Below are 21,032 nucleotides of genomic sequence, written 5' to 3' on the forward strand. Positions count from 1 at the left end.
GTGCATTTGAGTTACTTTTCCTAGTGGAGTTGAAGAGTAAGTTAAAGCGGCGGCCATATGATGCGTTTTGACAGCGATTAAAATGAGCGAGCGGCCAATGGCGTTCCAGTGAGGAGCGATTTGCATGGAGTTCGGTGGAGTGACGTAGACAGAGAGGAAAGAACTAGTAGGCGGGGTGCGCGAAGGGTCAGCACCGCCCCCTCCAAAGTAGAGTAATACTGAGGTAGCAGTTTGAGCCTCTTCAATGGTTGCAATAAATGAACAAGAGGACAAATGGTAGATTTTATCCATTTAGATGACATTACAAGATACGATCTAATTCTTTATAATAACTGTAATAGCTGCTATGCTCCCTCGTGACGTTTTGCCAAATCTTTGTGTGTAAAAAAAAACGTCTAGAGTAGACAGCCACTTGTCAGCTATATGTTGCTGAATATCTGTGATTATAAAACTGTTGAAGGAAAAAAATCGGTCGAAATTAATTTATCACTTATAAATGCTTAAATGCTCACGTAGCCTATGCTTAAAAACGTCGAATGAGACCCTCGTTTCACTTTGCATTCAATTAGCCAACATATTTTTTTGCCAAAGATAATCAACACAACCAATTCACTTAATAGGCTACCTAGAAATTGTTTGACTGAAACAAAATAAAACACCATATTATTTTAAGAGGTAAACAACATAGCCTAATTTTAAATCGAGTTTCTTAAATCGAGGATACTGCCGTCTGGTGGTGCACTGCTAAGATTTAGTTGCGCGTAAAATTAATACGGAAAACTTAAGTGATCTCAAAATAAAAATATAGTGGATGCAAGGCAAACATGAAGGCGTTGTCTGAATGAAAATCAGACTGCAAATTTTATTAAGCCTATAATGGAAGGATAATTGTCCAGAATGTGATCCAATCGCACAACCGATTGAGAAAAATGTTGATGAAAGGCAAATATACCTGCGCTGGACAGCAAAAGTAGCCTATTATTCCGCCATCAAATTCGAAGACACACAAGACATATCATGTCAATATATATTCTTTAGAGATGTTGGTAGCCTAGTCTATATTTTTAAATAGGCTATGTGACGCAGCTATAACAAGAACGAAAACATGTTTTGACAAAAGAGAGTCAGGGCTTTTCATTGCCCAAAAAAACAATAGTTTAGATGGTTTTTCATTCATTTAGTGATTGTCTCCAGTGTCTAGCCACTCATTTTATGTTGATAAAATTACGTTTCTTCTTTTTTCCCAATGATTTTGGTTTAAAATATATATATATATATTTTGAGAAATGCAATCATTTTATTAAATAATTTTACTACACACTAATAAATATGAAAGGTTTTACAAATTAATTGTAATTGTTTTTTAAAAATATTTATTTATATTTGTTGTGTCTAAAATATTCCAACACCAAAGCAAGCTCATCAGCTGCACTATGAACAATAATATTATAAATAGCCTAATTATATAATATAATCCTACATTAGTAGAAATTATAGTAGGTATGTTATTATTTTTTAACTAAAAACATAAAAATGTGCCATACAAGCTCCAAAAAACAAAATGCCAATTTGAATTGACTTTATTTAGCCTATTTATTTTTTGTAATTTTGTTAGTTATGGCAACGATTAGGCATATTAAATAACACATTTTTATTTCATTTTATTTAATTGACCTTCGGATTAGAGCGCTAAACCACACTGTGACCCTCCTGAAACAACGTGCACTGTCAGTTCTCATTTTGCTTCAGTGTCGCGCTCTTCACAGAGTCTTTGTTTTGCGCGCGCTGGGGCCAACAGGGCACTGTTAGCGCACGTGCGAGAGCTGGGGTTACAGCAGTTGTCCAAAACACACACTATTGTAGTAAAAAATATTAGAGAGATGTCCTTGGTAATTAAAAAAAAAAAAAAAAAAAAAACAACGAAAGACTGAAAAGCAAAACTGAAGTGTGTTTGCGATAGTACAGTTCATAAATCATTTTGTGACAGAAGCAGGGGATGGGGATAGAACGAGGGGACTGGGATATACTCTATATAATTTATGATGCCAAAATATAAATAAGCGAAATAAGAATGGATTATTTAAATCAATCAGTTTAATAAAAATAAAAATAAAATAATTTAAATATTTGTAGCCCAATGTGTGTTGAGCTGTTCATTAACATGAACGTATTTCACTGAAAAATTAAAGCGTCCTAAACTTGTTTGTTGTTGTAGACTTGTTTAACCTAATTTGGTTGTTTAAGTCCTTTGTGTGGCTCTTCTTGTGAACAGGTTGACTTAACAAGGGCTGTGGTAAGACGAGGCTTAGACGCTTGCAAATGACATCCAGATAAACAGATGATAGTGACAATCTGTTGATCAATACTCTAAAAGTTCATTTCATAGTCACAAGATCAACGTTATTTTTTATTTTATTTTTTTTTACAGGGAAAAAAAAGACAAGTCGTTTAATCAGCATAAATACACTGGCTTACATATTTTAAAATAAATATGTAATTAATTTAATTTAATACTAAGTGTAAACCTTTACATTTAAACTTTATTTAAATATTACTTAAATGTAAATTCACGTAGCCTACACCTGAGCATAGCAGGTTGTCTTTTAAAGCTGCAAATGTAAAAAGAAAAAAGAAAAAAAGAAAAGAAAAGGTGGAAAAAACACGTAGCGAGCAGAACTGTCTGTCTTCCCTCAATAATTGTTCCCGCTTAATGCTGTAAATACGAACGCGTATTCGACAAGTCTTCCGATAAAACGCGACTTTACCGACACTGGACCGACCGGTAGTCTGAAAAAAAGTCTCCGGTCTGTTCACAAGGGGGAAAATCGCGTTAATACCTCTTATCCGACACAGTAGCCTATATCATGCGATCATGTAGCTCAGTAGCCTATAACTGACGACAATCACAGCTTTCCGTTTACAGGCTTTATGACGTGCTTGCGAACTTCATATAATCAGTTAGCAGGCGACATAATTGTCTAAAAATATCAAGTTTCTAGATGAGAACATTCATTTACAATCAGTTAATATATCCATATGTAGACTAAGATTTTTGCCAGAAAATAATAGCCTACATATCAATCTAAATTTGGTTTTAAAGCTACATAAACATACGTTGCACTGTCCCTCATTTGCAGTGATGTAAAATCGTCCTTACCGGTGCTATCGCTGTCCTAACCCAGTCAAAGCCACTCGCCAGACCGCCATCCTTGCTAAAAATCTACCCTTAGAGTGCCAAGGCCAGCCATACCCAGCTCCCAGTCCCACCACTCACTACACACTGAGGAGAGAGACAAGAAAATGAAATTTATTATAGACTCTAAAGACAATTTCAAGTTATTGTTTCTCCCGGCGAAAGGGTTCCTTCTTACATAATAAAGCCCCTTTTGTGTGACGCGGAACAATACAAAACAAGTATTCTAATAAATAGCCACTTTTTTGTTCCCTCTCGAGGATGAATGGAATTGAGCAGTTGGGTTTGAAAGCAGCTGCTCGCGCATTCAGGAGAAGGGGGCGGAGCCCTGGCGCGAGGCGTCTCTCCTCCTTGGAAACGAACTTGAAGAATGGACCCGGCGGCAGCATCACCGAAACAACGGTCTGCAGCCTTCACTCCGACTAAAGTCTGTCCCCATCTCCCCCGCTGCATGACTCTGAAGAGCATTATACGCTCAATAACTAACGCAGTCATTCTCACTCTTCCTAAACTTACCAATTACCTTAAATCCTGATGAATCGTATAAGAGCACTTCATCTAGCTGGCCTGGCATTAAAAAACAAACAAGAAACAAGCTCATTTCATGCACAAACATCATATCTGCAGACTATACTGTTAGCTATAATGAATAAATATGTTCATATATATATATATATATATATATATATAGCCTATATATATATATATATATATATATATATATATATATATATATATATATATATATATATATATATATATATATATATTACCTCCAGGGCTGTGTTTCACAATCTTGTCCTGAAAAAGTTGCTGTCCCTATCTTGTTTGGGTCCCTTGGTGGACAGAGCCTGGCCTAAATGATAACATCCCTATTGTGCATATTAGTGCATTTACAGACTTATTTTACAATGTACACTTCAGCCATTACTTGTACATTTGAAGTTTTCTTGCAATAAGCTTAATAGACGTTAACTTAAAATCATATTATTTAATGTATATTTTCATTATTTGACCAAAAATAGTTTGAAATCAAATGGCATTTAGACATTTAGCCCTGTTGAAGACCTCTGTTGTTATAGTTAAACTGTAGTAAAATAATACCTAATAAAAATATAAAAATGATAAATAATTATTCCACCAGATAGTTGTTCAGTAAGGCTACACTGTTAAAAAAAAAGGTTGCTGCCTTAATTTTTTTAATACAGTCAACTTGGATGTTTAAGTCACTTAAATTGACTTTAAAAAACAGTTGCATCTTGTATAACTTTTTAAACATTTAAAAAGTTTAGAATTGCTTCATTTTTATGAGTTAAAGCAATGTAAACACATATCTTATCATAACTTATTAATCATATTTTTTACAGTGTACAGGCACAACTTTCACTATGTCAAAATAGGGTACATATTAAATAACTCTATGATATAAGCCACAAACATGTTTCTTCTGAATCCATTCAAGGTTTTTGGGCAGCAGCAGCTTGCCATCACATGGTTCTGACAGGCTTTTATAGTGGAAAACTGTTGTGTCGTCATTCGGAAGAACTCACAGAGAGACACATCATTGCCATCTGATGGCAAACATTTACCTTGCCTTCGGTCTCGATGCCCCGTGCTCTCTCAAAACTCTGGGCATCTTTTCACTTCTTCTATGATCATCGAAATCCAAAACATTTCAATGCCACTCCGATGCTCGTTCAGGTAGGATAACGTTTAGGGAAAGAGTAAGGCTAACACATAACACATATGTGCATGCTGCATGTGCAAGATAACATTTAAATTGATATTCCACAAACTCACTTAACCTGACAGCAAACATCAACTCGCTACTCCAAAAACATGAAGTCTTGAGGGTTTTTCCATCAGCTGCAAATAATAGCATTTTTTCCCCAAGTAGGCGCTCCCCTCAGCTCCAAGTTAAATGCCATAATGACCTCTTTAGGGATATTATCAATGATTGAAGGGAATATACTCCAGGCAGTCTAGACTTCATCAGATGCCTCATGATACCCAATGAAAAGAAAGCCTGTCACTTGTTAATACCTAAAGGCAACCACTGCAGGAGAGCCAAACCACACACTCAGGCACGGAGTCAGTTCGCAAGTCAGTTTGATTCTGCACACTCAATCCAATTCATTTCTCCCTCCCTCATACATATTAAACATGGGAAGAACTTCAACATGTAGACAGAAACTATGTATATTTACACAGATTTAACCAAACAACCAAAACAAAAGAGAATGAATATACTGAGTAGCGTCACGCTCTAGCATATAATGAACAGTGTTATGAAAAGTAATTACATGGCAACAGGCAGCGATTAGGTTTATCCATGTCTAACTGCCCTTAATTTTATGCCGAAATGTGCATCAGAGCTCGGCGCTATCCGGTGCCATAGTGTGTGCAGCGTCTTCGCAGAATCATTAGCCCCAAACAGAGACTTGTTGAGCCTCATCAACAGCACGACTCTGAGCTCCATCACTGCACAGTTCATTAATCTCTCACCATGGCTTTTCTGGCTGCCAGTGGTTAAACACCCCTCTCTGAGTATAGCTCTCCTTCACCAGGATACCGCTGTGTTAATTTCCTCTCTCTATTAGCACAGCGCAGTTAATCAGGTTTCCTCTCCCCAGTGGTGGTATGAGCAGGAGAGCCGTGAGCAGGTGTCAAGCCTGTCTGTGTTGCTTACGGCGGCAATCTGTCTCCCAACTTCACCACTGCGGGATAATGGAGGACTCATATGCAGCTGATTCTGCCACTGCTATTGTGTCCAATCTGTTGCATTAAACACTTGGCACACGTAATTACAAATAATCCTGCCTTTCCCCCCCTCTGCCACAGCTCTTCCCATGCTCTCTCGCTCTCCTGTGTAAACAAATACTGTAACCCTTTACTAGCAGGCCTCATTAGTATTTGTCGATATCGCTCTGCTGGGTGGAATTATTTGCTTGTTTTAGACAATTACGCCCTCATTACGAGGATTAGTTTGAGCGAAGTCATGTATGTTTGCCGATCATTATGTTTAATCAAATAGTAACTCAATTCATCAAGTTCTATCAGTGTTAAATGAACTCCCAGGCAAGCTTGATCTGCTTGAAATATTTTACAAGGTTATGCTGAAGCCATTAATTTACTGGGGGAAAAAAATAGTTTGAAATTAAAAAATGAAAAAAAAAAAAAAAAAAAAAAAAAAAAAAATTGATTTCAATTAAATAAAATCTTTGAACTTATCAAAATGTCAGGGTGTCAAAAAGATTCAGGGACGCAGCTAATGGTAAAAGTGAAATCACATTTGATGGCATAACTTCCTCGGTCTGTTTACAGATTCATATGGTGGTGCAGAGAAAAGCGCCCTGTTGATTTATGCATCATTAGCAAAAATGCAAAATATACTGAAAGGCGGAACACATTTCGGCATAACCCTTTGTACTGAGATGAAACAGCAGTCACAACACAGCTTTGAAGGCTCCTCATATCTCTGTCCAGAGCTGTCTGCTGCCTTGTATGTTTTAAGACACACACAAATAAAAAGAGAGCGAGATGAGGCCATGAGACCAAAAAGGAAGAAAAATTGTGGGGTCAAATCTAAAGGAGTGTTGGGGCTTTTAAGTCCGAAGAGGTCCTCCTTTCCTCTCCAAAATGCATCAACTTCACCAGACTTGGTTGTGCTAACTTACCAAATCTCTCAAATTTGGAGACTGTGTCAGAGAAATCTTTAAATATTCAAATTTTTAAATGCACCACAGTAAATGGTCAGTGCAAGTGTTAAACCTTTTGAATTCTTGCTTGTTATTCTAAAAATAAATAAGTAAATGAAGAGTTCAGATGCAAAAGCCTCTATGCGCCATCTGAAATTTTCTTCTAGAATGGTATTTTTTATCAAGCTCGTATATTTAAGTTCAGTAATTTCCCTTAAATGGCAATGAAGATTATAAATATACAAGCTTGATAAAAAGATCATTCTAGAAGAAAATTTCAGATGGCACTTAGAGGCTTTCGCATCTGAACTCTTCAAATATGGTAATAATAGTGTTTTATAATATTGAATTATCATTATTATTGTTATTATTAGATACCGTACAAAACATAAGATATTTTTCAGAATGAGTCAAGAAGCAAACAATGTGTAATGTACTACAAAACAAACAAGGAAAGTGTGACAAGATTATGGTTTATCCCTGCATTTAACAAAAAACCCAGGATAGGAATATTTACAAAGAAAAGTTAACTTGCATGGCTAACCTTCAAATAATGCCACAGCTCTTCTCACCGGACATGTTAAGGTATTGCTCAAGATAATTTCATTAAAAGACACAGGATGTTCACTCAGAAACCAATCATCCATTATGCAAGAAAATCTATCCATCACACAGTGAGTGTATATACCCATTATCCAGACATCGATGGGGTGTTTTTCTTATTTTCATTTTTTTACCCATCAATTACGGCAAGATTTTAAGCATTGTTCCACTCCTCAATTAGCCGCAACACCTTTTCCTTTGATTGATCCATAATGAATGTAATGGTTTTAACAGACCACAGACAGATCACTTAGAGGAGCTCTGCTAATGGCAGTGGCAGCTCCAGGCCTGGAGTGATGTCAGTTTCTCCAAGCCCTGGCTAATTAGACACTGTGTCGCTCATTACCCAGGTAATAAGCCCTAACGCTAATGGGTATCAGGCAAGACCCCCAAACACTAGAGAAAGGCAGAGAGAGGCGGGAGAGAGGACGGGAAAGAAGATGAGGGGGATGTTAACAGGCAAAGGGGTGAGAGAGAGAGAGAGAGAGAGAGAGAGAGAGAGAGAGAGAGAGAGAGAGAGACAAGAAAATGTAAGCAAAGAGAAATCGTGAGAGAATTTTCATGATGGAGAAAAGAGTGCAAGATGAACGGATCTTACAGCGCTAATGCATTTCAATGCTGTGCCTTTTAATATAGTACACCAGTGCTATTGGTCAAGAGTAAACATGTCATTTTCAGTACGAGGTAAAGGCACAATGGTTGCTATGCAGTGGATGGAGGGCTGTTGGAGGGGGAGAGTGTTGGTTGGGGGAGGAAGGAATAGATGGGGCTGGCATTAGAGAGAAGGAGCGATGGTTTCCTTGTTAACCACTTTCCCACTTAGGCCTTGTTAGCACCAGAGCTCTCAGCTGTACCTATTATTGGTGACGGATGCTATGCTTGACTTTTTGAGAATTACACAGACGCACGCCGGTCTGGCAGATAAAGCCACTGCAGCCTTCACTGCTCTGAAGAAATAACTCCTACTGTATGAGAGTCGTGTATGAGAGATGGTGTGATGGTCCACATCATTAAAACAACATTGACATAACTGTACTTCAGTTTGGAGACAGTAACATTTTATGCTATATGTTTAGACTAGAGTATAGTCTGCATTTATACTCAGGTCAAACTATTTCTTTCTTAATACAATTTTAAACTTAAAAGGATAGCTCACCTAAAATAAAAATTCTGTCATCATTTACTCACCCCTTCATGTCGTTCCAAACCTGTATGACTTTTTCTTCTGCGAAATACATACAAGATATTTTGAAGAATGTTGGTAATCAAACTGTTTCAGTTATCATTCATTTCTCAACATTTTCTTTTTTGTTTCACAGAAGAATGCAAGGCATACAATTTTGGCATGAAGGTGAGTAAATGACAGAATTTTCATTCCCTTTAACTTCACTTAACTGCATGTTTTTTTTTTAATAGCCACTTTTAAATATTATATTATATAAATATAGTATTTTTGTTATCTTAATTATTGTTAAGGTCAGGGAATTCTGCAGGCTGTCCCAAGACTCACTTTAGAGAGCATTGAAAGTTATGTTAGATACTAAGGTGAGTAATTTGAATTTTATTCGTTCTGCTTGGTGAGAATAATTTTGTATCAGCTAATTTCATTTGCTGTTAATGGCAAATTCCGCAGCATTCAGGCTCTGCAACAAAAGAATGTGAGTCCATCAAGTCTTTGAGCCATCATTCTTAGCCATCAGACAAATGTCATCACTTTTATGTGACATTTTTATTACATTATCCGGTTATTTTGTAACAGAACACAAAAAATTAGTGTTATGAAACACTCCACTGGAAATTAGATCATCATACAGAGTTGTATCATCAGCCACAAGTGCATTTGTAGTTTTTGAAAGTGTGATCAGACTGGCTCTCATAATCCCTCATCTCATCTCCTCATGGGGTCATGGCTCACACCTCTCCTAATAACCTTAATCTTATTATACATACAGGCAGAAAAAGTTATCCTTCAATATCTGAGGATTTTCAGTATGAGACTAATGCGGCTTACAATACATTCATTACTGCGCCCTGCTAAATGAAAAATAACAGTGAGACAGCCTCAGCGAACTCATAACCGACTCTAACCTTTGTCAATAGATATTCATTAACTTAAATAACCATTTAAGCATTATATAATATTAAATATTAATTATTTGCTCTAAACTACTTCACTTCAGTGTCCTTGCCAATCAACCTTCCACTGCATTTTGGCCTGCAGAAATAGGAACAAAGCCTATGTGTGTCTCTAATAGGTTAAAAAAATAAATAACGCCATGTCAGCAACAAGGCTATCTTCATGGCAAAAAAAATATCACACAGTTAACAAAAAGCTATTTAAGACATTTAAGATTAATACAATTAGAATAAGACAAAAATTCTAAAATAAATCCAGGTGACACATTTGTAAATCCATCAGTTAAACATTTCTCTGAAATAAAAACGTCTATTTATAAACAGTGCCGTCCAGTAAAATGTGTTTAACGGTCATTGGAGTTTGACAAAGAAGGCATGATGGTGGTTCTTTACATTTGAATAAATAACCATGTGTGAATCTTGAATTCCCTAAACGGCATCTTGTAAAAGCAACTTAAATCATACCTTGAGGTCAAACAGCAGAGCATGGCGATAGTACCGCCAAGATCATGGGTTCGATTCCCAGCTAAATGAACATGCATGAACTAATAAGAACTACATGAACTACATGTAGTGTAGTTTGTAATGTAATGTGCTTTTATTCGGATGCCAAATGCATAAATGTAAAAGTAAATACCCTCAGAGGGTAGTTTAGAAACTAACATAAAACGTTCATTATTTTTTAAATGTATTTTTATTTTTGGTCTGTTTTATACCATGAAATCAAATTGACCCACAAACTTCACAATCATAATAGAAATGTTGTACGCATATTCCACAACACATATGAATGTCGACACTTTGCAGGTACGTTCATGGCCCTAAATTAGAGAAAGTCACAAAATTTAGAGAAAAAAAAAAAAAAATCATAGTCGAAATGGGTCATATTGGCCCACAACCTAATATATGGGTACAATGAACTGCAGTTTTAAAAAATCTAGTCAAACACTGTGGCTAAAAAGTTAGAATAATGTCTAAACAAATATCTTATCCATTAACAATAGCAATAAAAAACGTACAGCCTTGTGCAGCAGAGGTCTCTCAGAGAGCACTTAATTAATCACAATCGAACTCCGAGCATCCAAACTGTTAGCGGCTGGAATTGTGACACTGTGTGAGAGTGTGTGTGTGTTTGTGTGAAATGGCTATTTAACATGCCCATGAGCTGAGCAGCGGGGTCTGAAGACTGTGTAATCTCATTTAACCCTCACTACACAACACTAATTAGAGCTGACACGCTAACAACACACACCGAAAAGCCTCTCAGCAAAAAAGTCAACACCAGCCAATGACCCAGCATGCTTTCCCTCGCTCTGCCCCAAACCCCTGCCCTCCCTGGGGAGGAGGCACAAATTTAGCCTAAGGATAGCAGGGAGCAACCCGTCCCTTAGCAGGGGCCTCCCCAGAGCCAAATTAAAGCTCTTTGGTCCCTTCTCCCCCTTTTTCATGAGAAAGGGTCAATGTGGTACCCCACCACTTTTTGAGTGCGCAAATGTGTGCTCGCGTGTGTGCGTAACAGTCCGGCGGGTGAGCGCCGAGCGCCTCCTTTTCCCTCTCCTGGCTCCCAGCGTTTGAAATGAGGTCATCATTGTAAAGGAGGTCTGAGTGGATCAAAGCCCCCTACCTACACCTGCCCTTTTCTTCCCTCCTTGCTCTCTCTCTTTTCTCTCGCTTCTCATTTATGTCTTGAAGTTTCCTATTGACTAGTAGCTTCTAAGAAGCCCCCTGATGCCCCGAGATGCCTGGTCCTCTAAAAAGCCCTCACTAAATTTTGCTTACAGCTATTTTTTCTGCCAACTGGCTGACGTTAAAATTGTGGAAAAAAAAAAAAAAAAAGCCACCCACTAATTCACTTTTATTCGATTACCCACTCTGGGTTTTTAAAAATGTAATTTTTCTTTTTTTAAATGAAGCAGGCATTCACGGAAGTGATGAGATGGGCCATGTCGCAGATAAGACCTCTAATCAGCATATTTAACTTTGCTGTGCGTTTTAAAATTGTGAGGGTTTGGAACGACAGAAATGCACATCCAATATCAGCCCACACTGAGGGACAATAACACACTATTTTGATGCAAATCAAGGGACCCATTAATGTTTAAATTTATTTCAGTCCCATCCAGTAAAAGAACACATTTATTTCCTGCAAACCCAGATAATTACTTTGCCACAAAATGCATATTCCATTAAGTCAGGTGAACATTGTTTATTATATTTTGTTTTGTTGGGTTATGATAATGCAATTTAAGAGTGAATGACAGTCAGACCATTACACTTGATGAGAAAATAAATATTGAAACATTTTTGGGTAAATGTAAATTTAAGTTCAGCTATAATGTGAGTGCATAGCTTTGTAAAATACTTGCTTTTGTTATTCAGTTTCTTAAGCCTCATAATATTTCTTGTGACACCCTGATAATCTTTTCTTTAACTTGAAGCTTAGGATGAAATTATTCTCCCATTACAGTGTCCACTATAAAAATCCTGTATTGTAGCACAGCATGCTAGCACAAAGCAGCCAATCCTTTAGACGGCTTTCACAACCGATACATCTATAAGGCCAATATTAAATGAGGAAGAGTCTTCTAATTGACTTACTGTTGAAAACAACCCACACAAAAATGGCTCTAACCGACTGAGGTTTGTCTGAAGAAATGGTTGAAGATGGACAGCTTATATTTAATGATGTTAGTTCATATGCTATTAAAAAGGTGCGGTTGTGTGAAGTGATGTCTCTCTCTGTGCAATCATTCATCTAAGTGACTGGTATAGGTTTGCTTTTAACATGGGTAGAGACGTTACTGCTGGGCCGGCCCAGGCTCTGTTGGAAGATTTTAGATAGAGCCCCCTAAAAGCCCCCTACAAGTTACCTGCCATCCCCATTTTTGAGCATACATTAAAAAAATGACATAGTTGAACTTAAAGGGGTCATGAATTGAGAAAGAAAATTTCCCTTGATCTTTAGATAAGAGGTTTTGTACAATAAAAAATGATCCTGTAAGTTTCAGAACTCAAAAATGTCTTTGCTTTTAGAACTCAAAAATGTCTTGGCTTTTATTGAAACCAAGCTCAGAAACGACTCGTTTTAAGGCCTGTTCACACCGGGACGAATTTCGCGCGCGATATTCGCCGACGTTTAACGCCTCGTGACTAAACAAAGGGCGCCAATGTGAGTGTGCACACCGGCGCGAAAAATGCCACGCGTAAAAGCGTCATTTTTTAAAAAACGCCTCGGGTTCGTTTTTTTGGTTTGACGCACCATGTCAAAAACGATCCGACCAATGAGATTGGCGCTTTTGTTCACGTGTCTGGAGCTTCTGAAGTTACAGTAAAACACAACTTGGGGGCGCTCAAACACAAAACGGTCTTGCCGTGCACACATAGGCCTACGTAACGGCGAAGAAGATATACACCAAGTAGCGTCTACACTGCAAGGCAAGATGAATGTAGAGCTGCTGGTCTCGTTGGTGTCGGAACATAAAGAACTATATGACAAACGCGACAGCGACTACAAAAATCTTGATAAAAGAGAACTGTTATGGAGTGGTTTCTGTTTTACATTAAGCGCCATCTAATGTCAGGGAATGAATTTGCATGTTCACTCGGCTCATCGTCAGCGAAAATCGCTTGGGTGTGAACACAAAAAACGCGTTGAAAAACGCTGGCGAATAACGCGCGCCGATATTCGTCCCGGTGTGTAGGGCCCTTTAGATTGTAACATTATTACGTCATAGTGCGACGAAAGACCGCCTCTGCAGAAGATGATCAACACTTACTTCTGCATCACTGCATCTTTAGCCCCGCCCACCGATTTGCGCATGTCATGTAGTAAATATGAGACAGACACAAACACAGGATTACTCCAACAACAAAACACAGTCTTCGCATTGCCTTCCTTGCGATCCTTACATTAAGAAAGCGTGGATGAACTTTATTTAACAAAGTTCCAGTCAGATCGCGTCAGTAAGACACTGTTAGTTTGTTCGCTTCATTTTACTGCGGATTCGTTTTCAAATGACAGTTCTACGCAAGATTTTCAGGGAGACAATAGATGATGCAGTGCCAACTACACTGGATCCAACAGTAATGTCGCAACACAAGTTTGAGTAACTGTTTATATCATGTGTCAATATTGCTTTGTCTGTTACAGAACATTTGATATGTACTGAGTATTTATATTGTAACGCCACAGTCAAACTGAATAGTTGTCATAGTTGTGATCCGCTGTTCTTCCTTTGCTTCAGCATTTATAGGGTTAATGTATTAGATTATCGGATACGGAAGAAAGCTTTTAGAGAATGCTGCTTTTGTTGTTTTGATCTAAGTCAGTCGCTGTAATCCTGAATAATAGATTCGATATCTTCTGCTTTATCATTTGAAAGAGTGTCAAAAACATGATAGAAAATAGCTTATTAACTTTTGAATGGTAGTATACAAACAAACAAACAAATACATACACACACATACATAAAAAAAGTGTAAATACATAAGTGTGAATGTTTTGCTTGTTTTATTTGTAGCATTTTATTTTTGCGAGAATAGACTGTTACTCATATATACTAATGAATATATAGCCTATATATATATATAGCTAATGAATGAATATCTCAACTTCTATTTCTTCTCTCACTCCCGCCTCTGCCTCAACACCCACCCACACACACACACACACACACACACACACACACACACAATTATTACAGCCACACAAAAGATCCAGGACTAGGTCATTTGACAACAAATGACAGCCAAGAGGATAGCCCAAAATAGTTTGGCTGCATCAGCAAACCGTCGTGCGCTCATATTGCCTGTTCCCCTTCCACCTCCTGACACAATGGAGCGGGCAGAACCCTCCAGAGAGAGACAGAGCAATAGAGAGATGCAGAGTGAGTGAGAGAGACTGAACAAAAACACACAGTCTGCTCTCCTCCACTCCAGAATATTAGCAGAGCAAACACGTTCACTCCATCCAAAACAACACAGGAGAATCACGGTGCTTCCCCCAGTCCTGCACAGGGATTCTATATCATCCCGCAATTATGAAAGGAGAGAGCAGTTTAATTAGCTTCTCTGCCTCCACCTCTAACAAGGATTTAATTAACAAGGAGGTTGGCGTAATTAGCTGGAGATGGGCTCCTGATGCTCGCACAACACTTTTTGTTGACATTGAACACTTAGCCTCCAAAACACTCCCTCTCATATACACACACATATGCATTAGACACACGCTATCATTCCCTCTCTCCGTTTCTGCCTTTATAGGTTCATTTATTGGTAAATGCCATATTAATGGCACAGATGAATACATATACAACTGCATATAAAATCCTTCATTTAATATATTTATGACTTCACAGATGTTTTGCTAGCAAATACACCTGTAGATGAACATAAATATATACTATCCCTCCTCTTTAATTCTGTGCATGTGCTTTCATTGACTTAACACATAAACACACATACACAAACAGATACTATCACTCACAAACCCATGCATATACACACCGACACACACACACGCTGCCCCTGGTGACAGCGTAATGGATAGGATCTCTGTGGAGGCGACTGTCAAACCCGACCACCCTAATCAGAGCGTCAGAGAGGAAGATAAAGGAGAAAATAATGAGTGTCGGGTCGGGCTTTTCAAAGAGCAACAAAAGAGCCCAGGATCAGATAGACCAACACAATGTGGAGAGGAGAGGAGAGGAGAGGAGAGGAGAGGAGAGGAGAGGAGAGGAGAGGAGAGGAGAGGAGAGGAGAGGAGAGGAGAGGAGAGGAGAGGAGAGGAGAGGAGAGGAGAGGAGAGGAGAGGAGTAATTGTATTAATAGTGAGCCTGTGTGTTTCGCTGTGTGACACAGATATTTGAACCCTTCTAATGTGCTATTGAAGCCATAAGCAACTCTCTTTGACACCAAAGGACTGAGAGTGCTGGAGACTCACCTGCAGTTTTTTAAGTGTCAGGGAATGTTACACTTGTGATTTGGACTTTAGCACAGTTTTTTTTCCTGCTGTGACAAGCACTTCATCTATGTCATCATTAATGTTACATTACGACAATATATCTGTACTTTGCTGCTTCTAGCTAGCGACCGTTTACTGTAAACTCACCAGCAATATGTAATGGATGACTGCCCAGTCTTAATATAAAATTGACATCAAATACAGATTGACCAATACTTTATTATTAGGGATGATATCAGACATCAAAATTCTGTCTGATACGATATGCCAATAATTATTTTCGTGTTATGGTCAGTAACTGATAAATGGTAGTTAGTTATTGGCCATAACTTGAAAATGAGTAACAATAAATAGCCAATTTTAAAATTCAATACTATTTTGTGTTAAAAAATATAAATAAAATCCATCGTTTTAAATGCTACAAGTGGAGATAATTACATTTAATGGGTGCTCATAAATGACTAAATTAGTTATTAAATTGCTAGTGTCTTTTTAAAGATTAATAGGTTATCGTTAATTGACCGCACAGGTAATGTAAATGTAAATTGTACACAGTAATTAGTACATTTCCAATATCGACCAAAAAAAATGAATACAATACAATACTAAATGACAATAACAGAGACGTGCTATGCATATATCAATATATTATGCATACTAAACTATCACTATCATTTGCTTAATAAACATAAATAGACCAAATAATATTGGTTTCGCCAGATAGCCCACCTGTATTTCTCTATCCTTACACATCCTTCTCTCTTTTACAGCCCGTGGAGCCTAATTATCAGCCGCACGCTAATTATTGCTGCCTCATTTAGCTGAATAACAACAATGATTAGAAATAACCCAAACTGAGCAATAAACAACAGCAAGACCCACAAAATAACACCATCACTCTCAACTGTTGTGACAACCTGTGAGCAAGTGTTGAACAGACAGCCTCATGGCACTGTGGGAAAATCAGCCCTGTGATATTGCTAAGATTAAGAGATAACAGGTGGGCATCCAAAATATCACAATGTAATGATCGATTAATTAATCTTGACAGTTAAAATCACCAGCAGTCCTATGAAAGATGGGGTGGATCAGGCAAATTATTGTCCGTCCATTTAAGTAAGCAAGTAAATAAATAAATAAAAAGATGACAGGCACGTATAAATAAAACAAGCATAAATATAAATTCATTGCAATATTTTCCTGGTTTCTCAGAACACCAACCTATAAAATTATGCAAGTTGACTTAAACGTACATTGTTTTACAGGTGGGAGTGACTGGATGAAATGAGTAAGTGGTGGCCAGCGGCCGTGTGAACTCCAGATGAACAGCAGAGCTCCACTGTAAGTCGAGCTGACGGAAAATAGCCCCTAATTAAAGACATGACAGCCAGCACTATCATATTCAGCCACCTGCTTAATAATACACAAAAATTAAAGGGAATATATACCGCCCCTTCCCTTCTCCCATTCATATTTAATAACCTGATCACCTCCCCTGGGAGCTTCGAGCTCAGTGGAGGAGAGGGACTATTTGGGGATATGTTGTGGCACACCTGCACAGGTAAAATGCATGTTGGTGATGGTGCAGGGTCATTTTATGATTTATTTGCATATAACTTTTGGTAAACTTTCTTACAGTGATAAGAAAGGGAAATTTCGAGTGGAGAGAAGAGAGAGGGAGAAGGAGAAGGCATGAAATTAGAAAGCCGCACACAAAAAGCAGGCAAACTCCTTGGCAATTTCTCCTCTGACAGAGATGGGTCATTATCTGATAGATTTCAGAGTCAGTTCCCACGTTATTGTTCCGATAGACAGTAACCACCCTAGAACAGCCTGGGAATGGGATACTCAACACCACTTCTATCATCCATGAGAAAATGTTGAGAAACTCGGCACAATAAATCAGCCTGAATCACAGATACAAACAGCCTTTCACTCAGAAACACACACAGGAGTTTATTTCTGTCTGTATCAGTTCCACTGGTCATTATCATGTACATCTATATTTAGGGATGCACAATATATTAGTATCATTTCAGTTATCAGCAGATTTTTCTAATTTATCGGTTAACTCAATATAGTATATTTAATTGTGCTGCTCATTTCATCTGGACTACCTTTAACACTCATTTAAAGTTGATCTTTAAAAACATTAATTTAATACCACTGTTAAATAATCTTTAGCCAATCTCAAAATGAATATAAATGTTTCATACTGACACTGTACATTATAATGTTGTGATGTTTAAATTCACATGTAGCATTTAAAACTATGTATTTTAGATTTTAGTATTCTATTTATAGCATTTTGGGGGGGCGAAAAACTAGAATTTCAATATAGATTATCAATAGCAATAACTGCCATTTATCAGTTATAATCGTATTGGTATCAGCCACAACGCATCAATATCCATATTCATATTGGCTGTATAAATATATACAGAGGATATTCTATTAATCAGGAGCAATAAAGTGTTCACAGTGTTTCCAGGTTCAATACAATGTTAACAGTTTTACTCAAGCTCAACCGAGTACAAGTAAAAACAGAATGGATGTGCAAAGATATTTTGAAGAATGTTGGTAACCAGACAGTTGACGGACTTCCATAGTAGGGGAAAAAAATCCTATGGAAGTCAATGGCTACCGTCAACTGTCTGGTTACCAACATTCTTCAAAATATCTTCTTTTGCGTTCAGCAGAAGAAAGAAACTCATACAGGTTTGGAACAACATGAGGGTGAGTAAATGATGACAGTTTTTATTTTGGGAGAACTAACCCTTTAAACTGTTTGTATCTGTGATATTCCTGTGGCCAAAATGACTTCCTGTAGTGCAAAAATCTCACAAAAGTGCTTTTGGGAAAACAGACTCACAAATCAATATAGCTGGCAGGGTCTTTCATTTGAAAAGGCATTTCTCCGGATCCTACTGAGGAGAATCCGTCTCTGGGGATTTCTGTAATTCCGGCATTCTCTTATTTCTGGGTTTAAGACATGTCATATTCTTTGTTAAAACACAGGATATATATGTGCCACAAGACAAGGTTAGAAAACATGCACACATACACACAGGAGATTGTGGGAATGCTTGAGTCCACCCCCTCTCATCTTAAAAATCCACATAATCCCATCAAATCACATATTCACACCCCCACTACACTCTGAGAGGTGAAGAAACATTTGTTTTCCTCCTAATTCTGCCTTTGTCCTTTCATTCTCTTATTTATCCACAGACGTGCAGTAGACACAGCAGATTTGCGAATGCGTGGGCAACGGAGAAAAAACAGTCCTGATACCTGATCGGCCCAGCAGCAAAAAGGTGACACTTAATCCTGACGTCAGGCTGTTGACCCTTAGCAGTCACCTCACTAATTCAACATAAATAGTTAATGACGGCCTGCATACACACATCTTATGTAACCAAACTTGACAAATAAGTGGAGAGAACCACTCAAGAGCAAACTACTGGAAATGAGAGGCACTTTTTTCCACCATCGCTCTTGTGTTTGTCCATGCATTCGCCCAAAGCTCCACTTCTCGGGTGTTTTAACCACTGATACTAATATCAACTTGTCGGACCGTTTTACTAATTCACCAGCTTGCCTAAGTTACCAACTTGCAACGTTTAAATATTTAGTTGCAGACAACTTGTTTACTTGCGTAACATTACATATAAACTTAAAATCTATGAATGAACTATAAATCTTTACCGAAGTCTGATATAAGGAGTAATAACGACTGGAACAGAATGGCTATTTTACACACTATTTTAAGAGAGAGAATGTTATATAAATAACTTTGTAGTGGCCCATGTGAAACTGTGTGCTACTGGTTCACACCAGGATAATAACAACAAATATAAACAACAAATATGAATTAAAATAAATATATTTAAACATTTTTTACATTAGTATTGCTCTTGACTAATTTATACATTTACATATATTTAGACTAATAGATACATTTCCCGAATATTTATTTTTTCAAATATCTATTTGCACTATTTAGACATAAAATGTATGGTAAGATTTAACAATAAGGTCTCATTTGTTAACATCAGTTAATGGATTAGCGAACATGAACTAACAATTAGGAATGTATTATTAAAGCATTTGTTAATGTTTGTTAAAGATAGTTAATAAAATACAACTGTTCATTGTTCATGTAGTTCACAGTGCATTAAGTAATGTTAAAAGATACAACTTTAAGATTATTAAATATTGTAGAAGTAATGTTAATTGTATATAATGCACTGTTTAGTATCTTTGTTTTATTGCATATTGTTTGTAATTTGCCTCTTTGTTCTTATTTTTAATAACAAAGATTAATTAAAATAACAAAAATAACTAAACAGTCACCCCTAGTTTCAGGTGTTTTTGTTTATGTTTTCAGATTGATAACTTATACTATATATTGAGAACTATGTATTACCAAGTTGAGCAAAGAGTTGTTGGTATTTAAATAGTTTTTTTTGTTTGCTTACATTGATTCTAAAATGACATTGTCAGATTTGTGACATTGTTTTTTATGTAATGCTAAAACACTGCTGTTCACTTTCAGAAGTTGTAGAGATGCTTTCTTTTCCCTATAAAGAATTTCAAACATATATATTGGTTATATCATTTTCAGTTTTTAAATATATATAAATATAATTTAAATTGATTTGACACACTTAAATCATTATTGTATCGCATATCGCACTATTTAACAAGATATCGCATTTTTCCTCAATATCGTGCAGCCCTACAGCTAAGTCTTGCCTTACAAACTACTGGTGAAACCTACAGAGTTACAAACTAACTAGCTACTAAGCCCATAGTGCAAACTCATCTCAGTGTAAGACCTTACCATGGTGCTGGTGCAACACTACCCTGTTAATCATTGTGGCTAATATCACACCGAGGGCAGTGACAGTCACGCTGTAGGGCAGACTCCAGGTTTCACCCCTGAACTTCTTTATGAATGTGGTATTCTAGGCGACTGATTCTGGCCTGTGCTCTGATGACTAATTGATTGGTGTTAATCTGCAGCTAAATGAAATATTCAGTTGATTCAGGGAAAGGCAGACAGGGCTTGATGGGTCATGTGACCCTAGAGGTCATGTGATAGGGCTGCATGAGAGAACTCATTAGCTGGCCTGATGAGCAGCGGGCTGTTGGCTCGTTAACCCTGCGCAGGATTGGTTTCACTTCCAAGCCGGCCTGGTCAAAATCCCGAACGGCGAGGGGAACAATACACTTTTTCTTTTTTCTTGCTGAGCTGGGCTGCCCGCAGCGTATCCAAGCAGTTACAGTTACACTGCTCAAGCTCCTGAAAACAAATTATAACGTCCTTTTGTCTCCTTAGCTCCATATTATTATTACATGGCCATCGTCCATACCGCGACACTCAAACGTGCGGGTGCAAACGCACACCCGCGTGCGCGCCCGCCCTTCCCCCTCC

At 37.6% G+C, this 21,032-nt stretch overlaps 1 protein-coding gene across 1 annotated transcript in view; it reads right to left on the reverse strand.

Moving 5' to 3' along the window:
* Positions 1-21,032, reverse strand: part of LOC307164505 (uncharacterized protein) — a 103,004-nt gene that overhangs the window by 25,089 nt on the left and 56,883 nt on the right. The window lies entirely within an intron of this gene.

Source organism: Squalius cephalus, assembly GCF_949319135.1.
Source record: "Squalius cephalus genome assembly, chromosome: 9".
NCBI lineage: Eukaryota > Metazoa > Chordata > Actinopteri > Cypriniformes > Leuciscidae > Squalius > Squalius cephalus.